Here is an 18,180-nt window from a genome sequence, read left to right on the forward strand (position 1 = left end):
ACGTCCCCAGTGAGTACAATTTTACTAAGCCCTTTAAACAACCCTGTAGTTTTTAATTACACCTTCATGCCTGCTGAAGAACAGCAAAATTATGGCTGTGACTAGATAGCAAATAGGGCATGACAGATGTTAAAAGGTGTAGTGTGTGATACCTAATAGCTAGTGAAACCTAATATTAACAGTATCTAAAGCCATCAGAAATTTAACAAATTCTGGTCAAAACTAGACAAACTGTAATTTAGTGTATGTTGTTCATTAGAGAAAAGGGTCTGTGGGTTGATTCAGGGGGTTGTGTGAATCGATTCAATTAATCTATGGTAAAGTACAATCTGTTTTGAGAAGAGCTTTCAGAAGCATCAGGTGAGAGTGAGCTAACTTTCTTAAAACACCCTGCTGAATTATGGTGTAGAAAGAGACCATCTTTCTCTGCTCAGATGGAGCTGTTTCTTGCTTTCTCTGCCTTGCTTTCTTGCTTCTCATTTTACCTTGTCTCACTTCATAAAGTTTTCCTCTAAACTTTCTCTTAAAAGTGTAGCAAACCTCCTTTAAAAAGACTTGGTTTGTCATAGCCACAGTCAGTTTGCTGTGTGATTTGCTCTAGGTCACCAGATGAAAAGGCAATACTGACCAGAGGCTCCTTAGTCATTCTAATTGTTTCTGAGTAGGACTTCTGCCAGCTAACATCACACAGAAGTACAGTTGATGAATGTCCATCAACAGCATTACTCTACTGCAAGAGTTCTGAAGTCTAAATAAGATGGTTGACTTATACTTCACTACACTATCATCCATCATCATTTTCCTCTTTTTATTCCCCTTTCACCTTACAGAAATTCAACAGTCATTAAGCTTTAAGCAACCCCTTGTGCTCCTAAGTCTTTTCTGTAAAACAGTGAAATTCTCACTCATCTTCATCTGATGGTCTTGTTAACGAGGTACTTCTGCCATATCATTGTGATCCAAGGTTTTCAAACATGATTATTTTATTTTGGGTGCCCAAACCACATGCACAGGAGCAGTTTTCAGGACCAGTTGAAGAAATATCTGAAAATCGTTGACCTCAAGTCAGGCACCATGTGTCTCTGGCAGTGAACAGCAGTACAGCCATGTCTGAATATTTTTGGCTGTGATTTGCTTAGCTGAATGGGCCTAAACTGTCATGGTGAGATTAAAGCCAGTCAAAGTTTGTCATCAAACTCAAGTATGACAGAAACAGGACCACACCATATGCCTAAATTTTCCGTATCTGGACTCTTACATTTCCTTGCATATTCCTGGGAAAGAATATGTGGAAATGGGTGTGTATTTCAAAGGTAACTGATGATAAGTATGTTGAAATTGGGAAGAGGTATGGGAGGAATATGCATAGGACGATACAGATTTGATACTGATGGGGAAGGAGAAGTGGGGCTTTCCACTGCAGTGCCTCTGCCAGTATGGAGGGCTGGAAGAAGAAAAAGGAAGGGCTGTAGGTGGCCCATGCACACTCTCAGCATATACCCTAGGCCAGGAGCTGCACTTGTTTGCTAATGAAAAACAAGAAAATTTCGTGGACGCTACAGTGAAGAAGGTAGGTGAAAATTCAGGTGTAGAAGCAGTGAGTAGAAAATTCCCTTCAAATTCCCCTCCCTTTGTTAGAGTCAGCCACATAGCTAAAAAAACAGCCTGAGGAATAGTGGGTGCCAGATCTGGAGTCAGAGGAGGAGGGTGTGGAGTTTCTCTGCATCCCCTTTTTTTCTCTAGGAAGTGGCATTTCCTAAGAAACCTGCCGAGACTCATGCAAATACATGAAAGGCACAGGGAGAAAATGCTTTTTAACCCATGTAAGCATATACTGAGAAAAGGGGAGAAACAGACTTTTGGTGTAAGTTCCATGAACAGATCCATAGAAACAGATTCTTATGCTGGTGTGGATCCAGGCTTACTACCACAAAATGACCCAAGGTATGATGTGCGTCAAAGTGTAAGTGCTAATGTTCAGAAGCAGTGTTCTAGGGTCTGAGAATGGCTTCAGAAGAGCTATTAGGCACAGAAAATATAGATAAATGTATTTAAAACACATGTAATATAATTTTAAATGCCACTAGGCAATTAAATTTGGGGTTTACTAGTGCAATAATCTAATTATATAATTAATATTCTTTGCTTATACTGTTGCTGAAATGTACTTTGAGTATTGTTTATATTACAAACCTACATTTCCTAATAGTCAAAAATATTTTGCATGATAATCCATAATACTACAGAAAGTGCTTTTAGAGATTTGTAGGAGACTCAAAAACAATCACAAGATGTCTGGAAGATGTGTTTTATCATTAGTGTAGCACTATCTGATGTTTTCTCTAATTTTTTTTTAATAAATTAAAATATTCTTAAAAAGTCATGTTCCCTGCTCTCAATTTCAAGGGAAAAAATGGTATATGAGTATTAAAATACCCAGAAGATTCAAAAAATTTTTTGTTTTACTTCATTTGATAAAGGATCAGGGAAGGGAAGGTGGGTTAATGTGATCTGTACGTGTCTGAGGCAAAACAGCACTATATAAAAATGTCACTCCTGTTATAAGTGTGAGGTTAATTCCACTTTCCAGTTATACCTGTGTCTTATGCACAAAGGATGGTACTGACTTTTGCCATCATCAAGTGTTTTGATGGGTTATTCCATTCATTTCTTTATGGTAAACTACAGATAATTTTTATACAAATGTGGAAACATGCCACAGATTTTCCTCCCAAAGCAAGTTTGTGATGACTCTCCCAGCTGTACAGTCCAAAAGCAGCAGTAGGGCTGCAGGCAGAGCCCACAGCTGTGGCTGCCTTGCACGGCAGCTTTTTGAGTCAGGCTGTTCCACTTGTGTGTGGGGCAAGGCTGGGAGAAACTGGACAAAGACTGAAAAAAAGAGAGGTTCAGGCTGTGTATAAGGAAACTCAGTTTTGCCTGGTGGACAGTCATTTATAGGAGCAAGTTGTTGCAGCCATCATCCTTGGTGATTCCCAAGCCCCGAGTGCCACAAAGCCATGAGCAACCTGCTCACATCTTGCACCTGATCCTGCTTGGAGCAGGACATTGGGCTACAAACGTCTTGTGGTTCTCTTCACCCTGAATCATCCTATGATGATTCTCATGAATTCTCATGAATGCCTTTAGCTGCCCTGGACTAGAACTTCTATCTAAAGTGGTGGGTTACCTTCTTGCTGTCATTAACCTCAAACAGCCTTCCTTTCTTCTGAAATCTGGTACAAAGCCTGTTGAGTGCTACGCCCATGAGTTACCTGCTCTCATTCACTGGTGACTGCCCGAACAGTGTGGTAGCACAAAGAATTGGGTGGTGTGAGGTGGAAGCAAGTGAGGGTAGTGTCACTGATGCAGAATTTGGCTGTTTCAGTGATAGCCTCAGATACATTATTTTGTACTGGAGATCTGAGAGCAGTGAATGAGATTTGTGCTCTCCTGAAAAGTGTTTGTGTCCTTTTCCTGCAGAGAAAAGGGCACTGAGTGCCCTCCTTGCTCATGATTGGAGAGTGTGAATCACTGAACCCTAGCACATAAGAATTCCTCATAAAAAATGGAAGAATCATAGAGGATGTGTATTTAAACAGAACTAGAGAAGCAGTCTACTATAGCAGGTCCATGTGACCAGCTGGCAAACAGTTGGGTAACTTGTTTAAACAATCCTGACTAATGCTGTTGTTTGCTGAACTGCAATTTGATGTGGACTGGAACAATTCAGTGCTGTAAGTAACCTGCGAGTACTGAATTGCAGAGCCATTGGGAGTGGAAGACAGTTCTAGGGATGATCTAGTTTAAACCAGCACTCAGAGCAGGGTCAACCAAAGCACGTTGCTCAGGCCCATGTCTGTTTTGGTTTGAATATTGCCAAGGATGGATACTGCACAGCCTTTCTGGGCAACTTGCTCCAGTGTTTGATCTCTTCTCAGTTTCTTTTTTAATTTAAACAGAATTTTCTGTATTTCAGTTTGTGGCCGTTGCCTTGTTTTTGAGACACTGCTGCGAGGAATCTGTTTCCATGTTCTTTATCCTTCACCATTGGGTATTTATACACATTGATGAGATTCCCCCAAAGACTTTCCTTCTATGAGCTGAACGGGCCCATCTGTCTTAGCCTCTTCTTGAATAAGAGATACCCCTGAAGACAGCACTACTTAATCATATTCATGGCCCTCAATGGACACACTCCAGCATGTCCAGGCTCCTCTGAATGGCAGCATAACCATCTTGTGTATCAGCCACTCTTCCCAGTTTGAGATTATCAACGCACTTGGTGAAGGTGCCCACTGTTCATTAACAGCAGAAGTGTATTGGCTCCAGTATGAACCCCTGAAGTAGACCACTAATGTCTGGCTTCCAAATGGACTTTGTGCTGCTGATCACAATCCTTTGAGCTCAGTGTATCAGCCAGTTTTGATCCACCTCACCAACCACTTACCTATCCTGTACTTTATCAGGTTTCCAAGACAGTGTTATTGCTCACAGAATTGAAAGGCAGTCATTTCATCATAGGAGGCTGTCAGGTCAGGCATGTCAAGTCTGTCCTGATTTCCCTGGTGCAAATCCACTTTTGACCATGGATTCCAGCACAGTGGTATTCCTATCCTAAGTACAGGAAATGGTTTCCCAGATTAGTTTCTCCATCACCTTCACAGGAATCAAGGCGAAGCCAACTGACCTGTAAATTGTCCAGATTTGTTCTGTTCTGGTCATCAGGAATCTTCCCAAACTGCCATGAGCTTTCAAAGATAATTGAGGGTCATCTTGCACTAGTGTTTGCCAACGCCCTCAGCACCTGACAGGTGCAAACCATCAAGCCCTGTGAGTTTATATATATCCAGTATGTTTAAATGTTCCCTGACCTAATCCTCATCCACCCCAGGGTTTGTGTTCCTTGTGCCAGTTCTCGCTGATCCTACAAGTAAAGATGAAGTCAAGAAGGCATTGAGAAGGCTTTTTTTAATGTACTTGGTCACTACAACCTGTTACCCATTCAGTAGCAGGTCTATATTTTTCCCCAATCTTGACATAGATGTAGAGCTCTTCTTGTTGTCCTTTATGCAGATACATCCCAGGTGGGCTTTGGCATTCCTAACACCATCTCTGCATGCTTGGACAGTGTCTCCTGCTGGTAATAGCAACTTTCTTCTCTGTTGTTTTGAGGAACCTGGACCAGGTCTGCAGTGGAGCTACTATACTGTTTTATACTGGTTGAGCATCCAAACCACTCCCGCTACACTCACACATTAGACACTGGCTAGTGCACTGTTATTTGTGCTCAGATTTGGGTAACACATGTCACTTTTCTTGATGACCAGTTGCAAGCTTTCACACTTATACAACATAGATTTTAAATTCACACTTGTAGCTTTTGTTACAGGTGTAAATAACTTCTGAGAAATAAAGCTTTAGGTAGCACCGTAGCTCTTCTAAGCCTCCCTGTCAAAAAATACATGAACCTGTACAGTGTGGGGCTTGTGCATCTGTACAGAGCCTGCCTAGAACCTGATCTGTGTGTACCCAGTGGGGCTGCCACATCCCAGGCATAGTGCGCTTACAACCAGAACATATAATTTGTACAAACACAGTGCTCCTTTCACACTGGAGCAGAATTATTGTGCAAATAGAAGAGACACATATCTGGATAATTCCTGATGTACAGAAGCTCCAGTCATGAGGAATCTGAAACACAGAGTTTGGGATCTGACCTTTAACAACAGTAATATTTGTCACTTATCTTGATGCCAGCGAGGAAGAAGCTATAATACTGTGTTGATTTCCATGTAATATACCTGGTGTGATCCTCTGAATGTCAGAGCTGTCATGGTTGAAGCTGAAACCAGGACAGAGCTAAAAAAAAAATTGCATCTCATTTTAAGGTCTTTTATGTGCTGGATTTGGAGGGAAGCAGTTGTGTTATTGCAGAAAATAATAACTCGATAATGATCAGAGTTGATAAGGTCTGAGCACAATGACCTTTACCTGCTTATGAGTGACTCAGAACAGTGTTGAAAAATTGAAGTGCTTGGCAGTGATTTGTGAGCTTTTATTAAGGCAAATCAGATAATTGCATTTAACATCACAGATGGCTTGTATTTTCTAAAGTGCTTTTACTTCAGTGCAATAAGATGACTCAGAAGCTCAGTAGGATATTATGGCCCTGATTTTTCATTGCCTCACACCTCGTATAGTGAAATTCCCAGTGCAGAGGAGGTGTAGGTCCAGTATTGCTGGATTTTATGCTTTTACTGTGCAAAAATCAACTGCTAGGAGCAGTGCAAAGCATCACAGCCCTATCCTCTTTCTTATGCTACTTTTCCTTTTTGGTTTTATATTTTGAAAGCATTACTTTATGTTTTCCCTTTGTACATTACATGCTTTTACTACCTGCAGGGACAAGGGAATTTATAACAATCTTAACAGAACATTAAATTGTCTCTGGCATCCTGGAAAAAACACCTCTTCCACATTCCTAAAAATCTTTCAATTATTTCTGAACAGGTTATTTTGGTTTGCTTTTTAATAGAAAGGGAATTCCACAATAATCCAGAGTGCTGCTCCATATGGGGAAACATAACGTCTGCTATTTCTTGGCAGAGGAGCAGCAGCATAGGTCTGTTTCCTCTTGGCAGAGAGCAGGAAGGGTAGGATCCATCTCACTGAACTTTATCTACCAAAGCATCAAGAACTCAAATAAAGCTGCATTTCCTAGAAGTCACCAAAGGGAGGAAAAGCAGCATTTTTTTTTGAATGCTGCCTTTTGAATCTGCTTGCCTTCAGCAGCCCAGGTGACCAATGAGCTTAAACAGGGGACTAGGTTCACAGAGAGAAATCTTATTTTCACTTCCCACTCTCTTTATTTTCATTTGTCCTTGAACAGAAATGATCACAAATAGAATGTGAGCACATACTTCTCTAGAGCCCCAGACTTAAAACTAGGGTTATTTCCTAGGAAGCTTTTTTTGCCATAATTGGAACACAGGAGAACTTCAGAGATGGTGAAAACTGCTGCTATTTGTAACAGCATCGAAAAACTATAGTATTCTGCAATGAGGCACTTTTGCATGCCAAGAAACATCACTCCAAAAACAGCATTACCCAGAGAATCTGAAATAGGTCTCTGCTGGAGTGATGACAAAGAACCAATAGTTTCTCTCACTGACATTTTCAGCCCTATGCAATGATCCCAGTCCAAGCTAACAATGGAGTTTGCAGCTGGTACTGACCTCTGACATGTGAGCTGAGGGACCAGAAGCACTGGCTACAGGCAAGGCTGTGAATTACAAACCATCGAGTATAAGCATGCACGGGTTTTGTCTATGCAAATGCATAGCTCGAGCTGCTGGTGCTATGGGGATACATCAGCTGGAATGACAATAAGTAATTAACAGTCTGTCCAGCCACTCTGCTAATCTAATCACTCAGCACTGCTAATCAAATCACTCCAGTAACTGGAGTGGTGCTTCCTGAATGCCAGTGCTCCCTAAAGCTAGGCTAAGTACAAATGAAGTCATTCAGGTGTATTAAGTTAAACTAATGATTGCAAATGAAGACAAGCTTTGAGAGTGCCAAGGCCTCAGTTCCTACTTTCTCACACCCACAAAGCATCATCCCAGGAAAGTAGATGGAGTTGATTTAGATTAGATTGGCATGGAAGGTAGAGGAGGATTCAAATGCAGTATCTAGCACAGGTTAGTTGACCCACAGCTCAAGAGAACAGAAATCTTTGTTCACACTGGTCGAATTGACTGTGCATGGGTCTTGCTGTCAGTTCTAAGGATAGGTCACGGACTGCTGGGGTGATGTAAAAAGCCCAAATAATGCTCTGTGATAGTTATTTTCCTGTTCTAGAAGGAGAAAAGACTGGCTTGGGGAACAGCACATAGCCGTGTGACCAGCTTAGGCATTGCTGCTGTCCGAGCAGGAATTGGGATGTGAGAGATGTTGGTTTCTGGGGAGGAAGTGCACCTTTCCCATTATTGCCCAACAGCAGAAGCAATAACTTCAGCTCACCAAGGCCCTCTGGAGCTGTGCCTCCAGCTCTCTGGCCCCTTTTCAAGATTCCCTGTGCCTGAAGATGCCTGCTGCCTCTCTGTCCCCAGAGTTATGTGGAGGTGAACATGGTCTATTTGGGGACAGGGGAGGAGGTTCCTTCAGTGTTGTTAGCAAGAGAACATGAAGTTCTTCCATTTCCCTCTGTATGACTGAAACCTCTCACAATCTCCTGACATTTTCCTTCCTTAGCCCAACATTTTATTGTAACTGAAAACTCCATTCTACTATAAAGTTGGATTTTGCCATCTTAAAGACAAGCACAAAATAAGTTGTGAGTTATTTTGTGCCCATCTTGGCAAGTGGCTTTGTGTGAGCTGCTGAAAAGCCTTGGGGGAGAGGACAGGGGAGGGTAGATCATGGAAGACAGCAGTGCCAAGCAGCATTGCAGGCTGAGTACATTAATTAAGTGCCCTTGCAGACATTATGCAGCTGTACCAAAGCTGGTGAAGGTGTTCCCAAGTGTCCTTCTCTGACACATTGCAATGGAGAAGCTCTGAAACATGCACTAAGCCCAGAAATGCAAGTGGTGTTTGTGACTTTGGTGTATAGAGGTTCCAGCATCAATTCAGCTCTCTAATCACAAATATTTGGTGTCCTTTGAGATTCTTTCAGTGACATCAGTGACAGTCCTTGTGGTGGACTTTTCCATCACATTCCAGCATCCTACTGAGTAGCAGAAGCTGTGTGACTTGTCCTCTTGGCCCTGGGGCGGAGGCTATGCCCAGCAGTTCTGTGCTTCCTGTTTGTTGTCCCAGCTGCACAGAAATGCCTGCCAGGAACAACAGGGAGCTGGGAATTGCTCAGTCCTCTCCTCCTTGACCCCGTGTGGAAGGTGCTAGGAGCCTTCAGAAGGTTCTGGTAGCCTTCAGCCAGTCACCCTACACTACTCCCAGCACAGAGGAGCTGGAGGCCATGCCCATGTCCAGCATGAATTCAGTGTGGGGCTGCAGCCAGACCCCCTGGAGGTCACAGTGCACAGGGACACAGTTCTGGCCCCTGCTCAGCCCTGATGAACACATTTTGTGTGTAGACAAACTGCAGTCATCCATGTGGGTGCTCTTGGTTCAACTCACGTAGCCGAAGGAATAGTAACCTGAGCTGGTGTTACATTACTGATATGATTTTTTAGGACTTGCAGTAAGCAACCATGCTCTGAGCCTAATAGCTTTCATAGCATTATTTGTTGAGGATAAAAGGCAAAAGGAGCCTTTAACTCTGTGTCTTACAGGTGAGAAATCTGTATTTTCTCCCCAGGATTGTTACTGCAGGTTATTTTTAGGAATGTCAGTTATAATGGCTTCATTATTTTTAACATGCAGGAAGAAAGGAAAGAACAATCTTTTAGTTATGCTTTTATTTCTCCACTTTATTGCCTTTTTTCTACTAGTTTGAGCACATCTGTTTTGCAAGCCTATAGCAGCAGAAATCTGAGTTATGTGACAGAACTATAGATTCCACATATAACTTTTTCACTCTTTTCCCAAATAAAAGTGAAAAAAAAATAATTTATAATACACAACCACATTGTAAGGAGTTTAATGTTTCTTTTTTCTTTCTACTGCTCCAAAAGATGTTTTCAAAGAGTTTTCTTTTAACTGAGTCTGGAAACCATCCACTTTTAATGAGAACTTACTGACACCTAATTGCCATCTGCCTCCTTCAGTTTCTCTCATAAGATAGCTTAATTTTCCCTTTGTGCTCTGAACTGCCTCTGTTGATGCTGTGGTTTATACTCCAAGTGAACTCTTAAGCCTTTGTAATTTAAGTTTTAAGGCCTTTATTCTGTATTTCACCTCTGCCTGTACCAGAACTACACTAAAAAGCCTTTAGAGCTAAACACCTATTAGCTGCAGAATGTTGATGCAAGATTCCTACCACACCGTGGGTGATGCTTGTTGGTGTATCTGTTTTACAAATTTCTTTTCTTATCTGATGATACTGTATCAGAAAGCCAATGCAATACACAGCAATATGGTGTGAGAAAAGGAGTGCAGCTCTCATCAGTGAGGAAATACATGGTATCTTCCACAAAATTAAAACTACCCTTTTGTTGTGCAAGCCATGCCATTGATAAGGCCTCCAAAAGAGCTATCACTGCTGCCTTGTGGTGACCTTCAGCCCCACGGTGAGTTCACCCCACATCAGAAGCAAGGACTCTTTCACTGGCTGAGGGCTGAATAGGTCTTTCAAAAATGTTTGGCAAGCTACATCTTAACATGCCTCTTACCATTATGCCACAAAAAGCTTTTAGAAAGTCTCCAGTGAAGACCTTCCTGCTTTCCTGAAAATCATTTCTTTCAAAATTCTACTGACATTTTCAGGTTCTCTGGTTTCCTGAAGGTAAGCTTCCAATGGTGCCCCTGCATCAGGCTTTTCTTCCTTAAGAAGAAATTCACTTCCTAAGATGGTGACTTGTGATCCTTAGTCAGATGTTGATTCTCTGAGATTTTCTTCCTGGATGAAACCAGCAGAAAGAAAAGTGAGCTAAAGTAACAGGTGTGTCTTGTGACCTTAGAGACATTTCTAGTCATTTCCTACCCAGAGTAGGGCAGAGCAGCATTTAAGTGGTGCATCAGCTCATAAGGCCCGCTATGTCAGCCATGCCTTGATGTACATTTTCAGTGAGTCAGGCCATAAGAGGGGCATATTGGTCACTGTTGACTTCTTAGGAACTCTGTAAGTAATTAAATATTTCATATTAATTCAAATAAAGCATCCAATACACACTCCGCTGTCGGGTTTTTTTCCTGAAAATGAGTTGAGCTGTAGCATGAGCCAATTGTAGATATTCTGTGCATCAATTTAATGAAATAACAAGATAATGAGTAACACTGCACAATGCATTTGGGGCAAATCCATTTTCAATCTTAAATTAAGGTGTTTTGTGTTGTTAAGCCATCTTATTGCCAAAAAGCCACTTCTGTGGAATCAGATGTGATAAGGACTCTCTTTCAAATAATTGCAGTAGCAATTCCAGTACTGTCAACAATTAGTTTTCATTGTTCAGACACCTGGTGAAAATAAAAATGGGTGAAACATCTGGCCTGTGTTCAATTTCTGATGAGCTTTTTATATCAGTGAAGATCTGAATTTATGCCTGTAAATTCATCTCACTGACCATTAGCTATTTTATATCTCTGTTTGTTTGAATCCCTCTATTGTTCACAGAAGAAAATAATTTGTATGCTGTTTGCATCTGTGGCTTGAGGGGTAGTTTCTCTATTTTTATGTACACAAGTCTTTCAAGAGCAATATTCTCTCTCTTGGCTTTATTAAGTGTTCTTGCATCAAATATAGTGGCCTTACTATTATCCCAAAGGGCTTAAGCAAGCAGAGCTCTGACTTCATAGTGTGAGGCATCAGTAATCAGAGCTGCAGTAGCACAAAATGAAATAAGGTAAGTTTTGTGCTACTTATGATCCAGAATTCCACTATTTCTGTGGGTCTGCCCAAAATGGGCTTGAAATTCTCTGGAGTGGTTCTGATCTACACCTCAAGCAGAGTTAAGGACAAAGTTTCTTTAGCAACATGTACGAAATAAGCCTGAAAAACAGTTTGCCTGCTATTTTTCTGGCAGTTCTAAACTTTGATACTTGCAAACTATTTGTTTGTAATGTCAAGGATAGATTCTTGTTCTGCTGGAAAAATTACATTCCTAAGAAAAGATGTCTCTCTCCATCTGAAGTGTTATCTGGCAAAGTTCAACTTCTGTAATACTGAGTCGGTGCAGGATAAAATGATTGGTGCCTCTACTGCTTTTTTCTTCTGTATTCCTTCTGAGTGAATTAAAGAAATAAAATTAAATTAAAATTGCATCCAAGCAGTACTGAATTTTAGACAATTTAATGAAAAACATAGACACCATTTCTGAGAAGCATTCAAAAAATTGTCCCAGAAGGCTGTAAAATTTAGTTAAATTTAAATGCTTGTCTATGGACAAAGAAGAAACATGTAAAATCAGGAATTTATGTTTGTACAAGAGAAATCTTAATAGATTCATTTAAGAATCACTCTTTGCCCAGATTTAAGTATTGCAGAAAAAGAAGGAACTACTAAAAAATTCATATCTTACACAGAAAGGAATTGTCAATAGTGATAATGGTGATAATAGTAATAATACTGATGATGGTGATGATTTTATACAGTTTAAATTGTTATATAGACATTTTCCAGTTCCTACTCCTTTTCCTGTTGTTACCCTTCCACTGTCTCTCAGAACCCTGGGTCCTGTCTGGTGCTTGTGAGAGCATATGGTGAAGCAGCATCATCTGGAGTCCTTTGCCACGAACACCATTATATCTTGGTTTTACTCATTCAATCTGAAATATATTTTTGTACCACAGTTTCCCAAATAACCCTCCCAGCCCTGCTGGCTCAACAGACCTGAACCCTGTTGGTCACAGAGGCCTCATCTGGTGCTCTATGACTTTATTGTCATTGCAGATCATATTTTGTCATTCACAAAACTCAATTTCTCCTAAAACACGAGTTGTTCTGATTGATTATCTCTTGCTGTAACCTATTGTTAAAGTAACTTCTATCACACGTTATCTGATTGGGCTAAATTTTATGTCAATGAACAAATCCTTCAGCAGAATTTCCTTTCATCTGCAACTCGTAATAAATAACTGGGCTCTGCATTGCATTAAGGTATCATGGTAAAGAAGTGCAGTTCCCATTACATATTTGCATATTTATTGTGGTAGTCCTGGACCTATGTGCTTTTCTAGTAGAGAATTCAGCAGGCACACAAATCCCACCTACTGCCACATCTACATGCAAACAACCACACTCAGGAATTTCATCCTCAGGTAACAAACTATGCATAAACTGGGCAAGTCTTAAATATACCAAGCAAACAGTTTGATGTTACAAGAAGTAAATAATCAACATCCAATGTTAATTAAATAGACCTCTTGTCTGCCTGATGACACAACAGAAATACTGATGTGGTGTTGTGTCTTCATTGCATTTGAGTTTGCTTCTGTGCTAATGCCAGACATTACCTGATGGGTGCAACCCAAGCATGTCAGTACTGTTTTTTTGCAGTGTTCCCATCAAATTTTCTTCACAAGAATGTGAAGTCATATGAAGAAGATTTTCTGAAATGCTGGCAGCACTCTGCTGCACCTCAGTTTTTCCAAGAGCTTGGGGGTTGTGTCTGCAGTATTGTGATTTTCTCTTGGCCATGTTGTAAGCCATGAATGTACTGCTCTTACAGCTTGAACAATGTGAGCTGTGAATCACCTGCACTTAGTTGTGCTGTCATCAGTTTGCTCTGGATGGCAATGACTTCTTTCATGTCACATCTTGTTCAGGCAGTATGAGCTCTCTGCAGCGAAGTAGAGACACTCTTCTGCAAGCAGGTCTTTCAGTGTTTTGTGTGCCACAGTTGCAAGCTCACCTGTAACCACCACTTGCCATAAAAGCAGCAATGCATGAAGCAGCAGGTTCTCCAACAGCCCCAATATCATATCACATTTATCACTAAGGGGATTGAAGCTTATTTCCTGCATTCCAGCTTAATGCACAAAGAGAATGTGTCTTTTTCTCTGTTGAAAGATTAATGTTATGTATTGTATCTAATTTTCAAATGTTCACAAATTCAAGAATTTCTCCAGCTTTGAAGAAAAGAAATGGTGCATGTGCACTGGTGTTCTTTTTTCCTAAGTCATTGGGCATTGTGCTGGTTTTGCAGGCATCTTGACTGAAGGTAAATCCAGGTTTTACAGTGTTTCTTGTAAATGTATAAAAGTACTGATGTAACATGGTCACAGCAATTGCATGGCAGAAGGAGTCTTACAATAAGCACACAGAGACAGGGCAGTCAGGAGAAAGGGTCTGTCCTTCCCCTGTTGCCCAGGGGTGCCTGATCAAATGCACACTGCAACAGCCCTTCACAAGGGAAACACCAACTGCATCTTTTTTTTGGTAGATGAGTATTTTCCACCACAGAGTACTGGAACTTTTGGGCTCTCTTCTCTTCCTAGATTGTTTGATTTATATGTCCAATGGCAGCTATTAGAAGGCTACAGTGAAACACAGAATAAGGTAGGCTTTGATCCTCCTGCAAGAGGATGTTTGTCTCTACAAGAAGCTGAATGAGCCTAGACAACATTTACTTCCATCCTTTTGATCTGGAGGATGCTGCTTGTTAGTGAAGGCAGCTGATTCCAATCACTGTGGAGGGCTCTCATTTGCTTTTCTTTCACACTCACACTCTTCCTCCAAAAAGAAGAGGATGGAAATACTGGGAGTGTAGAAGAACAAAGTGCTGGGCTGCAGTATCTGTGAGAGTCATTTGTCAGTACAGGTGATGGAGTGGCTTTTCATCTTGTTCCTTGGAGAATGAGGGAGAAGTGGGAAGGGGGAAGCAATTCTGTGGGTTTCATTGAAAAAACTGTACAGGTGGTTGCAGACAGTACTTACTCACTACTAAGCAGGGAAATGACAATGGTCAGGAAACGCAGATTTTGACAGCAGGTGGTTGACGGGACAAGATTGGCTGGGGAGCAAGAAAATAGAAATCCTGTTTGACCTCTGCCAAATCTTTTTGTTAATGTCTATATTTATATTTGCAGCTGGATTGTTGCCAGTTCTTCAGTGAGTTGCCATTGAGGAGCTTTGTGACATCACTCTGCATCAATATACAGTATTTTTAGTACATTTGGATATAGAGTTCACTTTTTCAGCTATGCATCAAAAATCTAAACCTGTTTGCCTTATCTAGAAATGACAAAGTTGGCTTTTTTGTTTTGTTTTTTAGAGACAGCCATCTGTCTATCTCAAGCTTATTCAGAGTTCCCACAGGCAAAGTATTTTTAACTGTATCAATTATAGTTGTATCAACTGTTTAGTAATTATTGCCGTGTAGCTCTTCCCTACTGTATCAACATCTCCTTTTCTAGTCTCTTTTTAGAGAAACCATGATCTCATTCCTGTCACCCAGAGGAAGAATTTTCAATGTATTATTTGTGGAGGAGCAAGTGTTTGTAAAGCTATATTTTTATGCGGTGCTTCTACCTATTGCTGTCTAAATATCCTGTCCAAGTAAAAGGTATATGCACATTTCTTCCTCAGCAAATTCTTTTGTTATAACAGTGAAAAGCATATGTTTTATATTCACATTCTCATTTTCTCTGAACATTTAAATTAAGAAAATAAAATATAAATGAATGAAAGATAAGTTAAAAAAAACCAAAACAAACGGCTGCTGCTGGCCCCGATTCCACATCATAAAGTATTCTCAGTCAGGTAAGTAAGTTGAGGGTTTTGTTTAGTGGATATCACTTTTATGACTAGATTCCTTCGTTTCTTACACAGTGTTTTCCACGTATGTTCAATAACTTCCTTAAATACTATATAATTGCACTCTGAAGGCACATGGGATTTTCTCTCATCTCTGCAAATACTACATTTTTCTGCCAAGATCATGTAAATGTGAAGACTGAAAGTCATCTGACACAATCTAGCATCTACTTCCCATTTGTCTTCCACTCAAGGCAAGGCATACACTATTTTATTCAAGATAACACAGTTTTCAGAAGGCTAATACCTCTGTCTCTAACTATGAAAAAAATTACATTGGGAATACTCCATGGCAACATTTGTAATGAGGAGGGAATTTTTGGAGTAGAAATAATTTTAATTACATTTGGTTTTCTCCAGAGATTCAGATTGTCCTGTCTTTGAAATAATCTAATATATTTTACATCATAGGGCTCTGAATATATTTTGCTATGTTATTAAGTCCATTATTTAGTTTCATATTGCAGTAACTATGAGCTGCATTTCCTGCAAAAGCTAATAAAGTACAGAACCAGGCAAGTATTGCAAAGTTGCTTTCACAGAGTCCTCTGTAAATCTCCCCCTTTAGGCTTTTGGATTTACATGAATATGGGATTGGCAGAGCATATTGCCTCCTGCTGATAAAAAGAATATAAAATTCAGAAAAACTATGCTCCTGAGTTCTCCAGCAAAAATCTGCATGGACTCTTAGGGAACACAAAGTTCACCTCCTTCTCCTGTGGGTAGAAGATGATCTATTCTATAAAATAAATGTTTGTAAAACCCAATCATTCATTTACTGGAACAAATATTTAGGAGCATAAAATATGAGAGGAGGGCAAAGATACTGAATTTTGTTCAGCTGGTTGGTCCTGAAATACTGCCAACACATATTAACAATTTCTAAGATAAGTAGGACTGGGTCATCTGTCCTCTCAATTGTGTACTTCAGTACTAATTCCATTTATGAATCATGACCAGTTTTGTTAACCTTTCTATTATTGTTTCTCTCACTAATCATATTAGCAAATATCTGCATGGATGTAGCCTACAGTGGTAATTAAAGCTGTGAAGAGACTTGGCGTGATACTAGACTAAGTGGTACCCACCTCACCACACCCATCGGGCATATGGCTGTGGGTTTCATGCTAAGGGAATTGATGATTACAGGCTTGGGAACAAAGAACAACTGGAGTTTATATCTGAAATACAGAAATGGAAAGTTCCTAGTGTGGCGTGCTGCCTTGGTCTCAGCTGGGATAGATATCATTTTTTTTGTAGTAGCTGGAACAGGGCTGTTTTTTGGATTCAGTGTGAGAATAATGTTGACAGCACACTGATGTTTTGGTTGTTGCTAAGCTGTGCTTACACTGAGTCGAGGACTTTTTGTGTCTCATGCACTGCCTGTGAGGAACTGCACTGTGAGAAGCTGGGAGGGAGCATGGCTGGAACTGCTGACCTGTACTGGCCAAAGGAATATTCCATATTGCAGAACATCTTGCCCAGTATATAAACCAGGAGAATTACCTGGAAGGGGCCAATTGCTGCTGGGGGACAGGCTGGGCATCAGATGGGAGGAGGAATGAGCAACTATATTGTGATCACTTATATTTCTTGCGGTTTCTCTCCCTATCTTAATCTCCTTTTAATCACAATTAGTAGTAGTATTATCATTGCTACTGGTATTATTATTATTATCATCATCATCATTATCATCTTTTACTTTGCTTCAATTTTAATCAGTGGTGCAGGGTCTACTTGGAGGCCTCTCATTAGTGGTTTCCCTCACAGTTCAATACTGGGCCTAGTATCCTTTAACTTATTTATCAATGATTTTGGTGAAAGGAGCAGATGGTTCCTCAGCAAGTTCACTGATGACACAAAGCTGGGAGGAGTGGCCAATACCCCAGGGTGCTGTGAACCCTTCAGAAGGACCTTGACAGGCTGGGGAGATTGGCAGAGAAGAGCTGTCTGAAATTCAACAAACACAACTACAGGGTGCTGCCCCTGGGAGGAATAACCCTGGGCACCAGTACAGCCCAAAGGCTGATCTGCTGGAAAGCAACTCTGAGGAGAAGGACCTGGGGGTGCTGATGGACAACAAGCTGTCCATGAGCCAGCCAACAATATCCTGGGATGCATCAGGATGAGCATTGCCAGGTGGTCACAGGGGGTGGTCCTGCCCCTCTATTCAGCCCTGGTGAAGCACATCTGGAGAGCTGTGTCCAGTTCTTGTTTCCTCAGGACTAAAGAGACACAGAGGTCTTGGAGCAAGTCCAGCAGAGGGCAACAAAGGTGAACAACCCACCTACCTGTTCCCCTTACTACTGACTGAACATCTATCCAATTGCAGAAGTGTGGGGAAAAGAAACAACAATAATAATAAAGAATAATAATAAAGAATAAGACTAAAGGATAAGAATATAATAATAATAATAATAATAATAATAATAATAATAATAATAATAATCGACAGGGATCAGTTCTGTTTTGTCCAGTTAGGAAAACCATGCAACAGCTGTTAATTTGTGAAATTTCTAATCTGCATCAGGCTATAGCCTAAAGTATAAGAATGCATCCCAGCATCTTAAACTTTATATAAAGTGAAAGCCTATATTAAATAAAGAACAAGCTCCATTATGATGAACTATAGGAAAAATGGAAGAATTCCAAGAACTCATCAGTGTCCCTGGAAGGCAAATATTAAATAAAACACTAATGTCATACAAGGAAGTGGCCTATTACCATATGTTGCAGAGTAGACAAAAGAAAGAGCAGTACTTTAATTTCTCAGACCACCAGTATGACTCCAAATCTGATGTTTGTTTT

The sequence above is a fragment of the Zosterops lateralis genome (genome assembly GCF_965231275.1).
Source record: "Zosterops lateralis genome assembly, chromosome: 1".
Taxonomy (NCBI): Eukaryota; Metazoa; Chordata; class Aves; order Passeriformes; family Zosteropidae; genus Zosterops; species Zosterops lateralis.